Source organism: Colletes latitarsis, chromosome 8 (assembly GCF_051014445.1).
Source record: "Colletes latitarsis isolate SP2378_abdomen chromosome 8, iyColLati1, whole genome shotgun sequence".
Lineage (NCBI taxonomy): Eukaryota > Metazoa > Arthropoda > Insecta > Hymenoptera > Colletidae > Colletes > Colletes latitarsis.
This window is the reverse complement of record NC_135141.1, coordinates 29,010,051-29,023,455: the sequence shown is the minus strand read 5'-3', so window position 1 is coordinate 29,023,455 and position 13,405 is coordinate 29,010,051. Positions and strand designations below refer to the sequence as shown.

At 43.5% G+C, this 13,405-nt stretch overlaps 1 protein-coding gene across 3 annotated transcripts in view; it reads left to right on the top strand.

Moving 5' to 3' along the window:
- Glut4ef (Glucose transporter 4 enhancer factor) overlaps positions 1-13,405 on the top strand; it is a 101,601-nt gene that overhangs the window by 1,446 nt on the left and 86,750 nt on the right. The gene's annotated exons all lie outside the window — the stretch shown is intronic.

The window sequence follows — 13,405 nt, the reverse complement described above, 5'->3', positions numbered from 1 at the left end:
GGCAGTGTTGATCGATACGCGAGTAATTTCGAGTAAAGTTTTGTTCGTCGTATTTTCGTGTAATTTGTGTGACAATTGTTGAATTTCTACGTATAAAGTGTTTTTTATGTGGTTTTGTATGGTATTTGTCGTATTTTTTCATAGACTGGCAAATACCATACAAATCACACAAAAATCATGTTACACAAAAAAATACATGTAAAAATGTGACTAATACGGCGTAAATCACATCGCAAAATACGTCCCCGTTCTCGTTATTCGAATAACGAATAAAATCTTATTCGTAACCGACGAATAAAAGTTTATCTGGATAAAGATACTTGTCGTCTAGATAAAAATGTGATAAGTTTGAAAAGCCCGTACTTTAACATTACTAGTAGAGCTAGTGGAAAGAAATTGCCGGTCTTTTCAAGATTTTTAGGTTAAGGTCAAAGACGTTCGATATCGAAAAATTAAAAAAGGATGTTTGGTGGTTGTTTATTTGTTTCTATCCAAATTTCTTCTTGTATTGAATAAAGAAAAGAGAAAACAAGGCAAGGAAGAAGGATTTGATTCTAATTAGTACGTTTACGTATTTACTCGGTGCAGCAAAGTTTCACTTTTATTTACACCAGCGCATTGGGATTCTCGAAATAGACACGGGAAAGTTATTTTTCCCCGCGAATCGCGACGAGCATTTTGAAAGAAAAGGAACAAAGGTTTCGCGAGTGGAGCACGTTAAGCATAACGAGGTTTGATACGTCATTCGTACGCCCGCCGGGTTTCGTTGCATCCAAGAACGATAGCGTGCATCAAACACGGCTCGCGCGCATGCGCAGAAACTGTGTTCCTCTCTTGGTCGGCGTGAACGCCGGGTGACTGCTTTTCAGAGCGGGGAAACGCGTTTCTCGCGCGATAACAGCACCCGGTTGCATCGATGACATGCTCGACGAATTGCAGCATGTTTACGTACGCCTTAGGCGACTTTTCGTTGGCAAAGTATCGAAGTAAGAACCGGGGCGTTTGATAGGCCGGCTAGATCGCGCCGGGCGTGTGCGCGCACGCCGTTAATCAGAAAATTTAATTTTCGTGACCTCGTTCTTAAAGCAACCTATAGAGTGGATGTTCCATTTACGCGACGCGCATGAGCGAGACACGTTCCCTCTGCACGGACGGGATAGAGAAGGATAGGAAGGGGAAAAATGTTACCTTGCAACGTTGCATCTGGACGCGAGCGGAGGCACGCTATACGCCACGCGCAATCGGGAGGCAATCGAATCCGTTTCGCCGGCTATGATCTCGCGACCATCGAGAATACTCGGGAGTAAAAAGAGCATGGCAAGGCGGCGGGGATCACGGGGAGGGGCATATTATCCGTAGCGGACGAACACAACAGGTTAACGAATGGTTCAACAGAAGGAAATACCCGCGCATCGCTCGCGTGCATCCGCCGCGGTGTTAGGTCTGTTTCAGGCGGGATCGCCCGAGCAACTGGAACGCAGTACGTTCCGCGGGGTAAAGTTTACGTTAAAATTAAGGAGTTTTGCTCTTAAGAGTGACATTTAGCAAATCTGTATTGAAACGCCTCGCTGCGAGACGGTAGAAATTCTTAGCTACGCCACTGTTCGGGCATAACGATGCACACGCTGTCTCACGTGAGTAGGCTCGTGCGATCCCGTCCGAAACGAGCCACGGAGTCGCACAATGCACGAGCGAGCAGGCAGTCGATTTTCGACACGCCTTTCTCGAGTTACGAGACACGATCGAGCTCGGTGCTCGCGAGCGCGGTTAGCTCTCTCGGGAGCTCGCGAGCGTTCGCGAGATTCGTAGAAAAGCGTAGCGAGCGCAACGCAATAAATACTCCATAAAACGGGGAATAGCGCTATTACGATCGGTCAGGCGTGGCGGAGAAATATACGCAGCCTCGATACCGCTATGTGGGCGCGGTTAGATTCGTAATGAGAAGCACTGGCGGCGCGGTGTCCGTAAGTGAGGTTTTACGCGTGTATGCGGGAGAACTCGGTTTATGTACGAAGCGAGTACGGGTAGTACTTACTCGCCAGTGCACCGGCTACCGGTGACCCCACGTGGAACGCATTAGCGCAATATCTTTCTACCTCCGTTAGGTAGCTCAGGCGTGACCACGGTTCCATTTCGTGGAAACTTTGCCGCGCGCTGCTCGCCCCGGTTCGCTCGCTCGGGGAAAAATGAACCGGATCTGGTCAAACCGAAGTGTCCGGTTCCGATATTTTTATGTTCAGCCAACGGATCCGTCCGTTCTGCTAGCGTTCGCCAGGAAATTAGAGTGTCGCTTAGGGTTCACCTTAACTACTCTTCGGTTAAAATTTTGTTAACGACATTTTTACTTCAAATGGACAGTGTTGATCGCGATGTTTGCACAATTAATAATTTATCGCTGTCAACGATGAGTATTTACCAGGAAAAGTAATATAAAAGAAAAAGCAATGAATTTCAGGGCGTAATAATAAAACATTTTTTTAATTGCGAGCCACGGTTAACATACTCTCATTTATGTTTAGATAACGGTGCTCGTAGTTGGTAATAATTTGTAAAACGAATTGCTCTTCTCCTCACACTTGGTTAAACAAGTATATAAATTGCAATACCTTTTACAACTTTTATGTTATTTACAATTCTTAAAGTAGTTTTTTAACTGTTATCCGTTAACCATGCGCAGGATCTTCAGATAGGAAAGCCATTTTACTATTAATCGTCTGCTAAAGTTTGTATTTTCTCTCTTAAATTTTAATTTAAATAGTTGCCGATTACTCTACCATAGCTTCGATCCACACTTTGATCACGAATTAATAAAAAGATTCCGTCCTGAAAGAGAATCGTTAGTCTCCCTCGATTAAGAACGCCTACCGACTCGACCAGATCGTTATATCGAGGGAACCCCGTACACGAGTTAAAAACGCGTATCTGTTTGAAACTGTGCGTCAGATTTATTTCTAGCTGTAGCCCACGGTCGAGCAACTTTTCTCACCCCTCTTTGACGACTATGTTCGTCCGTAACCTTTAATCGCGGGGTGTCACAATTAATGCACCGATAGACCTACGATGATGCAAGTAGTTTCGCGCGTCAGTACCTGTTTACACATGCAACGCGTACATGGCTGACTTTTAGTGACGTCGAAGGTCACCGAAGCGTGAATCGGTAAATACTGGACACCATTTATCCACTGGCGCAAGTATGCACGCGTGAGTGGTAATTTTCAAGCTCCCTCGCGTTCCCGTAGGTAATCGTGCATTCGTCAATGGTTCGTGTCTCGAGCATCTCATTTGTTCGTAACGTTCGTCTCGCGATTCGACTACGCTTCCTAACAGACTTACACGCGATTTACTGCCTTTTACGAGACCGTTAACACGTTGCAGACCGAATTACAGTGGCAAACAATCGACAGCATTAATTAGACTTAAACGTATATTCGTTACCTAATTTACATTTTTTAAAACAGATTCAAATAATTTGATCTCCCGTTATTTCCAATACGTATGCAAATAAATAGAAGGGTAGCTTCAACGCGAAAAATACAACCTATTACTTAAAATTTGTTCACCAGTGAAACTATTATAACTATATAAAATTACATTGTAACGTGTGACACGTGCGGTTTCTAACTCTATTCCTGATTGGTAGTTTTTTCCCCCGCTCTCTTTCTTTCTCCAGCGCGTATAACGTAGTATTTAGAGACTTTGTAAAACACGCTTTTCCCTCTCGGTTCGCTAGTCCGTCTGTGGCGTCGCCTCCCACGCTCGCCACCAGAGGGGTCGCGCTCTCACAAGCACTCGACCAACCCCTCTGTTGCTATACATACAATCCTCAATCAATTTCCCAATATCCTAGGAAGCCTTAGTGATATAAGTCCACTAGCAGGCCCCAACGAAACGCCACCCCCTCCTTTCCTTTTCAGTCCTCCTATGAAATTCTTCGAGATCTCACCCGCAACAGAGCAGCCAAGCGCCCACACACGTCTTACCCAAACTTCCCCTGCGTTAACCCTGTCTTGTCTGTTCTTAATTACCCGCGGGTGGGGGTGAAAGTTGAGCGTCACTGACGCGTGCATTTCACCGCCGACGAAAAGGTAACGCACAACACATTGTACGCGTAATGCGTTCCGCGGCGGTAGTGCATTTCGCCGTTAAGCGCGATCCATCGACTCTATCTACGGTCACCACGGAAATATCCGACCCGCGGGGCGCATTCGAAATAATGGCCGCGTTTAACGGTGTCACTGGTCACCGGCACGGGCGTGAGACGATTGAGTAAGAGATCCCGTACGCCGGTTCGTGCGTGGATCCAAAGATAGATATCCCGGCACCGGCTGACCGAACCTAACTGGCCCGACTATACACATACACGTACGGCCGTCCGATCTGCTCGATGTAAACAATAGGGGTTGGTCCCTTGTTCGCCGGAATTTTAGATAATTACTTACCGTAAAACACAATACAGTATATCTCCTTAAAAACGCTTGAACAATATCTAAATAGCTGCGTGTAAATGGATATCGAAAATTGACAATTTGTGGTAGATGACTTTAATCGGTGACCACCCAAACCTCTAACATTCGACGGAATGGATCGATTCGAGACAACTCGAAATAGGGCACAAAACTCTCAATCTACTTAAAAATACCGCACGAAAACACCTTCGTCTGCAATATCGAATACCCGACAGTTTAAAAGAAGCGTTCAATTGAAAAAAGTAACACGATACGACTACCGAAAGATACACACAACTGGATAAATATTTAAGAACATATAATTAGTAACCGGTCGCTAGTGACTATAAATGTTCGGTGGAGACACAAGATCGATCGAGTTTCAGTTTCTCTCGTCCATAGGTGTCGCTGTTCGGTCCAACCGCGCGACGCTTACGATTTCGCCGTGTTATGAATCGGACGTACGTATAGAACCCACCAACGTTGATTTCTCCGGAGTTACCTCATGGATCTTATTAAACTTGTTGAGCCGCACGTTCAGGCGTCTATCCTCGAGCAACCACGCGATGTAAACAAGTCCCTGGGTACGCGTGTCGGGCTCGTCTAGCCGGTGACGTAGTCGTTATCTATTCGCCACTGACACTTCCGGTAAATACGCCTTATCTTCAATTTGTTTCGCCTCTTTTTCGCCTCTATGGGCTGGTTGAGCTTCGCCCGGGGAATCCGGCATGTTTAATTTCTCCCGTTCGCAGAACCAACGAGAGTCCATCCAACAGCTGCTGACAGCTCGATGATATCCGACGGATAATTCATTGCTCTAGTTGCTTGTGCCGCGCAGCAGCAGGTGGCCAATCTCTGACTCTATCGCTCCCTCTCTCGTTCGTCCGATCGGTTCGAGGTTACGAACTCTTGGCGAAAGAAATTAATTATCGGGAGCTCGACACATTTCGCCGGAGCATTTGTTCGGCCGTGTTTCGGGCGTATCAGTTTATTGGTCACCGATGTAAGTTCGCGCAGACCTATCGACCTACTCCCAATATCCAATGGTGAATCTGTTTGATAAGCTTTAAATATCGTTAAAAATTAATGCTTCCAATAACCATTATGCAATGTAATGGAATTAGATTCGTTTGGGCTTGCTAGTGGACTCATATCACTAAGGCTTCCTAGCAAGCCCTGCCTTAGACAATTGGGATATTGGGAAGTTGATTGAGGATTGTATACAGGATGTTCGGCCACCCCTGGGAAAAATTTTAGTAGAGGGTTCTAGAGGCCAAAATAAGACGAAAATCAAGTATACCAATTTGTAGATGGAGACTTCCTTAAAAAGTTATTAACAATTAAATTCAAATATTTCAAATCGTTCTGGAAAAATTATTTTCGGTTGCAGGGGTCAATTACAATCATTTTTGGTGAATACACATACTTCCGAAATCCTACCCATTTTCGAGAAAAAAATTCGAGAAGGTGTGAAATTTTCGACGAAAAAAAAAATTTTCAAATCGTTCTGAAAAAATTAGTTTCGGTTGCGGGGGTCAATTGCAAGCATTTTTGGTCAATAGACTAACCCCCGAAATCCTACGCATTTTCGAGAAAAAAATTCAGTACGGTCGGAACTTTAAACGTTAATAACTATTTAACGAAGCCTTTATCAACAGATTGGTATTCTTGGTTTTCGTCTTATTTTGGCCTCTAGAATCTCCTATTAAAATTTTTCCCAGGGATGGCCGAACGCCCTGTATATAGCAACCCCTTTGGTGGCGAGCATGGAAGGCGACGCCACATAACCTTGATATAAAAATTTAGTATTGTTTAAATTTCTTCCTAAAGCTTACATATTTTGTTTCGTTGATAGATGCATGGAGAAATTACTAAGAAAGTAGTCGGCCTTGCATACTTTGTGGGATGAACTCTTTAGTTCTAAGAGTTAAAGGTTAAGCGATAGCAGAAGTAACTGGAAATCTTGATTCAAAACATCAACACACAAGTACATTAGAAAAACAAGCCGTTAGATAGACTTCGAATTTCGATATTATGCATTATACTTTTCTTTGGAGGGGGATTACCAAATCTAGTTAAAATTAAAACCTGAAAACAGGAGGGTTATTTTTTAAAGCATCTCTAAAGCATCGTTCGATGTACGTTCGAAACGGTAAATGTTGCCAGTATATGCGAACATCGTCCGCGAAGGGTTAAAATTCGTTGATCGTGCCAGAAATTTCCCGTTGCTGGACAGACACGATGGTCACTCGTTGCTCGATGTTAGTTTTCCACGCGTACTTTTCATTTGCGTAATTCCACGCATCAGCGTGCCATGCGGCGTGAACCAACGGGCATGCGCACCGCTGGCACGGGCTATTTAAAATAGTACTTGAACAGGCCGGAATCTACAGTGCCTGTTCTGTTGCACGGGATTATGTCATACGTGCTTGTACCACTTTGCCGGTAAATAGGTTACGCAAGAAGGATCACGGATGGCCATTCTGTATAAGTATTAACTTATAGTCACGGATCGGCTGGCGTCTGTGTATTCGTCTACGCCTCTAGCTACGAACAGAAACTGGAAATGATACAAGTACCGCGAATTCCGAGTTACTTGGTTGCACGGGACACTGTACGTGTCAGAAATTAAAAGATTTGAGAAGGCAACTATTTAACCTAACGCTTTCCAATTTTAATATGTTGTTACCGAATGTTTCTGGAATGAATCCCTGTTTCCGATTTTTAATCTCAATATACGTGTCATTATTCCGGGAACGGCTATAATCGCGTTACAGAATTTCCTGCGATAAATTACAATCGGTGGAATAATAGATAAAATGTCCCCAGCTATCCTAGAAAGGTCGGTCCGGAAAATGGGCGTCTGCTTAACATCGACCCATACACCAAAGATCGAATATGCATGAGGGAGAATGTAGATCGATACTGGGATCCGGATTATGACTGACATTGATGCTTGAAATCCCAATGCTTTTACATAATGCAAAAATTACCGTTAAATGACTCGAATTCACGTTATGGTTTTGAATTGGCTAATTTGAAAAACAGATGCAGTGGTACGTTGATCGCAGGATATTTTCCCTCTTCTTAATTGTGGAATAGTCATTGTATTACTCCACTCAAATATATTTATACAAGGATCAACTAATTCTCATTCATTTCTTCTATGTTTATGTACGACGCTGATCGTTAACTTTCTGACGCGACTGTACCTCCGGTTGCATATGTAGGCGTGATGACGAATAGTCTATCCTAGGCTTTTAGATTTCGAATAAACAAACACGGCAGATAGACGGATGAAAATTCAAAAAATCTCTAAAAATCTCTAAAAATTTCATCGTTACAAAGTTACAAATTTATTTCTATAGATAGGCGTTTGTCTCCCCGTTGTTTCCGATAATTGGTTCCACCGTGCAAATGAAAGTTATGACGTTATCGCGGAACGAAGCGAACGATCAGTTCTCCTTTCTCTTCGCGAAGTGCTGCAAGCTTGATTTCGGGTTTGGAAACAACATGGCGGCTAGTTGCGTCGACCGGCCGGTTGGAGGCACTGCATCCTAGCCGATCGCTCGTAAAGTCGGTCATAGAGTTTACAATGCAACGCCTTCTCACTGCTCGGCTCGTACTCTACGGCCTCTCTCTCTCTCTCTCGCTCCCCGGTTTGGTTTACCGCGATTGCGCCCGTGTAGCAATCATTAGCACGCTTGAGTACAATTACCTTGGATATTGGAACAGCTCTAGCCGGTGCAATACATATGCATCGCGGCGCGATCGCCCGCAAGGCTTCGGTCGAAACGGGCGCGTAGTACGCACGAGACGCGCGGACTTCTAATAAGTTGCACGCCCGACGTGACGGCACGGAATTGCAAAATGGAACGTGCGTGTCGGTATGATTACCCGGAATCGTCGTTCTCGAATTCCATCGGGCCAAACAGTCGCTGTTTGGGAATCACGACGCACACTGGGACGAAACGTGGATCCATAAAGGCCATAGGAAAAGGTTATGGTACATTACAATTCTTTTTCACGTTTAACACTTTGACTGCCACGTCACTCGTACATTTATTATGGATTCACCATTATGATACTAGAAAAACGAATTCTCAAGGGGAATAAATTTGAATAGAGTTTGTGAATTTTAACAAGGTTACGAGAATAAGTACTGAAACAAGTTTTAGGTTATGTAGCTTACAATGGTCAAAATTTTACTTGTGCAGAATATTATACGGGTTTGATCTGGCAGTGAACGTGTTAAAATATGGTACTGTATAGAACTGAAAGAAATTTTTGAACATAATTTGTATTGACAAATTGTACATATACAGCAAGTCGTTTTACAATAAATATACATAAAGTAAATATTTATTCACTAACATCTTAATGTTCGTGATATCAACTAAAAATTTATTCTTGAAGGAGTAAGGTTGATAACCCTAACCATGGACGAAAATTTTATTGTTCAAGCGAAAGTAAATCAACGCGTTCGAAATTCGTGCCAAAACGCGGTCCTTGATTTCGAGCTTGGAACGCGAAACGTCTCACGCGCTCTAAACAAATAAATAAAATCGTGAGAGTTTTGCATTCGAAACGTCGAGTTAGGAAATGCAAAATATTTACGATAATATATTCGCGCCGAACGCGTCAGGCTTTCGTTTTTTTTTTTTTTTTTTATTTGCGCACGAAGTAAACGCACGCTTTGCAAAATCAGCTGTTCGCGAGCACGACGCGCGTAAGTTTATTCGTCTCGTTTCCCACCCAACAATATCAGTCGTAAACCAGTCGCACTGACGTAACGATGCAGCACGCGTCGTAAATTATGATCGATAATGTAACCTTGCACGAACGAAGGTAACATACGGTAGAATGTGTATCGCGTAAGTCCTCAGGGACTTTCTAGCAATTAATATCGATAATACTGAACGAGGAAACAGAGATGTGCGACGTTTTATTTGAATACTATAATAGATGACAAACAAAACGAACATATAGCTATTTATTCGTGACGTTCGTTCGATCCAACGATTAAATTTTTATTTGTTTATTGTGAAATATTTTTTTATGAAAGAAATTCCAAATTCTATTTAACCAGAGCGTATAAAAAGTATATTTTATTTATTCATATTCCAAACCATTATTATAGCATATGTAGTCCAAATATGGACCATATTTTGTATAATAATTATTATTAAATTAAGCAAAACAGAGTTATTTTGTAAGATATACATAGAGTCAGTATGGTAGGTTTTTATTGCTCTATAGTTCGCGATGGTGTTAGTCCGGGTGAACGGTTGGTGGTACGAAAACATAGTGCACGCGTTGTGTGTATCGCATAGGACTCTCGAGGACGCGAGGAAAAGTGGCGCGTATCTGCTGTACCGAGAGAAAAGCGAGGTCGGGCCTTTCTCAGAAAAGTGGGTCGAGAAGGTACCGATCGTATAGGGTAACGTATACAGTTGCTGACCCCCATATAGTGATTTTCTTATAGAAATAATGGATATTAAGAAACACGTTCTTTTTTACATAATAAATTGTATATCTCGATGACTCAAATAAATTTACATTCAATTAGTAAGATTTGTTACCAGCCAAACTTAATAAAGAAAGTTTGGTAATGAAGGCACATTTTCATTTTTTCATACGATGCAAACAAGTTAATATCGTAGTTACAGTACTTAGTTTTTGAATTTGAAAATAAACACTTTCTTGCTATAAATTTTGTATCACTCGTGCTTTTAAACTGTCGATCGCTTACTGTATACGAGTACCTGTATACGAGTGCCGGTATGCGTTTCACGCGCCAGATTCACAAGGAAAGACGTTGTGGCGTCTGTCCCTGTACAACGCGCTTGCACGCATCCGTTGACTCTCACGGACGCGGAGAGGTATTGGGAAAACAGGAGAAAGAGTTCAGCCCGCGTCGTGGCACCACCGATCGTGACTCTTTTTCTCGAGTTGTTGCGTCGCTCTTGTTTCTTGCTTGTTCTATGACTTTCCAACATGGCGAACCGGCTTCCGACAATATATGTGGGACGAGATAGGTGGCCTTACGTACCATCGATTAAACGATTTTATATCTCGCACACCGGTGAAAAGAACTCGCGTCGAAGAGTAGGTGGCGACAAGGGGGCTACGTATGAAGTACCTTATTGGATGTCGAGACTCTGATGGTTTAACGAGACGAATGAATAAATTACTCCTACGAGATAGGCTCGTGACACAGGGTATGTTCTTCAAGCTGTTTACACGTCACGATAAAGTAATCGTTGGCTGGACGATGATCCAAACGACAGTTGCCTTAACTATTGCAAAACACTCGTGTAGGTCTTCGTAAACGTTTCGAAATACGTAGGACGATCTACGCTCGGACACTGTTGCCAGGCGGGTAAGGTTTTTGGCGCATGCGCGTTGAAAATAGCATCAATACAGTACCCTGATCGTGTAAAAACGGGTATCGTACGGGCCCCTGTAATAATTTTCTATATGTTTTGGGAAATCGAACAAGGTGAGAAAGACTGCACTTTGTCATCCATAACGTAGAATATGTACGTCGTTGTAGACCCGGCTAAATCTAGTAACACATTTCGTATATCACTTTTCATCTTGCATCTCTTTCAGACGATATCGCACGTGCTAGTACATTTATCTTTTTCTAGCACTTCATTTCCTTTAGTCACTCGCTCGCACACTTTTCTTGTGAGGGCGGGGAGGGGAGGACGACGATACGCTACCGGCGAGTTTACTCTAAGATTATCATAGATTCACGCACAGTTACACGCTTCTATCAGCGGCTACCGGGGTCCGGCGAGGAGTATGCAAGCGTATCGTCAAACGAAATACTACGATTCAAGAAAGAATTATACTCGCTCGCGCGATTCCGTCTGAAAGGGGCCTTGACCAACGTTTACGACGAATCTCGATTTCCCCGAACCATCGTCATTCGTAATCGTACGTTCAAGTATACTCTCGGTATCCGTGGATTTGTTGGTCGAGACACGCGCAGGAACGAAAAGTCGGATGCCGGACAGCGACGACCGTGATGGCGAAAGGGGCAGGGGGGGGGGAGAAATGAAAACAAACTTTCGCCGCGTAGAACGAGAAGCCCCAGTGTTCGAGTTCACGCGATGCTGGTTAAGGCGCGTGTAAAGAGACGGAACGAGGAGGCAGCGTCGTAGGTGGCTACTAGGGAGGGAAGGGGAGGGGAGGTTGATGGGCTTAAAAAGGGGCCAGGAGAGGGGCGAAAGGCGGCCACGTACTCCGTAACAGTAGAGAGGAGCGTGTGCCAGCGTACATTTTACGCAACGTTGGCTGTGATGTAACGAGAGCAGCGCGCATAGGCCCGGCAGCGCAGCACTGCGCTCGCGTAGGGCACGCACATGCGTCGGAAAGGTGCGCAGTGGCCGTTGCTGTCGGAAGGATTCGTCGCGCGCGGATACGATCGTACGGCGTTCACCCGGTTTCGCTGGACCCGGCTGAACACAATGACCCAAATGATATCGCGAACCGGGTCGCAGCCTAGATACCGCCGCGGGCCGGCCTTTTCCCGCCCGCCGACAATCGGCAAACGTAGTAGCACCTCCTGCCCGCTGGCGGCCCCAGATTTTCACTTTCGCGCGGGTGAACGTTGACACTCTCGCCTTTCGATAACGCGCGAACTGGATCGAGTGTTCTCTTATGTATGCATGTGTGGCGTGTGGCCGAGAGTAACGCTCGCGCGCTCGGACGAACGTTCGAATCTAGACCTTGCAACGGATCCGTGTCTTTCCAAACTGTCAAGGTTCGAAGTCTTCGGTGATCTCGAAAGGCTTGGTCCATCTTGTAGACTTATTAAAGTCTCGAAACCCAAGAGTTTCACGACCAATCAAGACCGTCTGGATTCGAACAATGTCCGAAGCGATTCGATCCAGTATCGAGCTCACCACTACCGGGGATCTATACACATTTACGATGAATGAGTAAGCTCTGCTTGCTTAGACGATAACGTTTCTTTGTTTGATGTCATTGGACGCGCGCCGCAAATTACAACGTTTGATACGTGGCGTATTAGTTTCTAGCAGCCTGATGATTATATCTAATCGAGTCTGATAGTAGTTGATTGTTTCGTGGTAATTTTTGTAATTATAATAATTTTAACGTAGCATGTCAACACGAATTAAGTTTCGTGTATCGCTTACAAACAAAGATTTTTCGTGCTCCTACTATTATTTCAATTTGTTCATAAATTGTATATAATTTAATAATATTCATTATGTACTATGAATGAAGGAATAATGTTGTTTTTTTTCGATATTACGCATATCTTAGTGGTGTATTATACAGATTATCTTGTGTCTACATTTTATGGTGCTGTATATGGCTGAGCACATGCGAGGACGTAATGTGCGTTATCGTGTAAGTGATTATGGGCGGTGATTTCGTGAGAAATAAAACTATGATACATACATAGAATGTTTCAAGGAACGGTGATATAGTTATATAGTCGCCATAGAAGATAACGAGAATAGAAGAACCAAAGTACCGGTCATGGCTTTCTATTTTTATCGGCAACCTATTATAGGTACAGATAATATGATACTTAACGTTTAATATCTGTATAATACACTGTCGATAAAAGTAGGAAGCTATCGTTGGAATTTTGATTGTAATTTATAGATTGCAACTCTGTACTGCAAAAATCAACCTAAAGGTCGACTGGAAGCTTCGATCTAGTAGCCAAGGTTAAAAAAAACGAAGTTTCATCCTGTTCTTTGGAAGAATCTTGCGTTAAAATCGCTTATTATTGTCTTAAATTTGAAACAGATACGTACAATTTCTCATTACAAGAGTATTCTTGAAACAATAGCCTAGAAACTTGGACTAATCTACTAGAAAAAATATCGAGAGATAAGAATGGCGTAGATAAAAAAAAACCGCGTTATTGTGAAATATCGTGAATGTACGATTCGTTGTATGATCCAGAGACT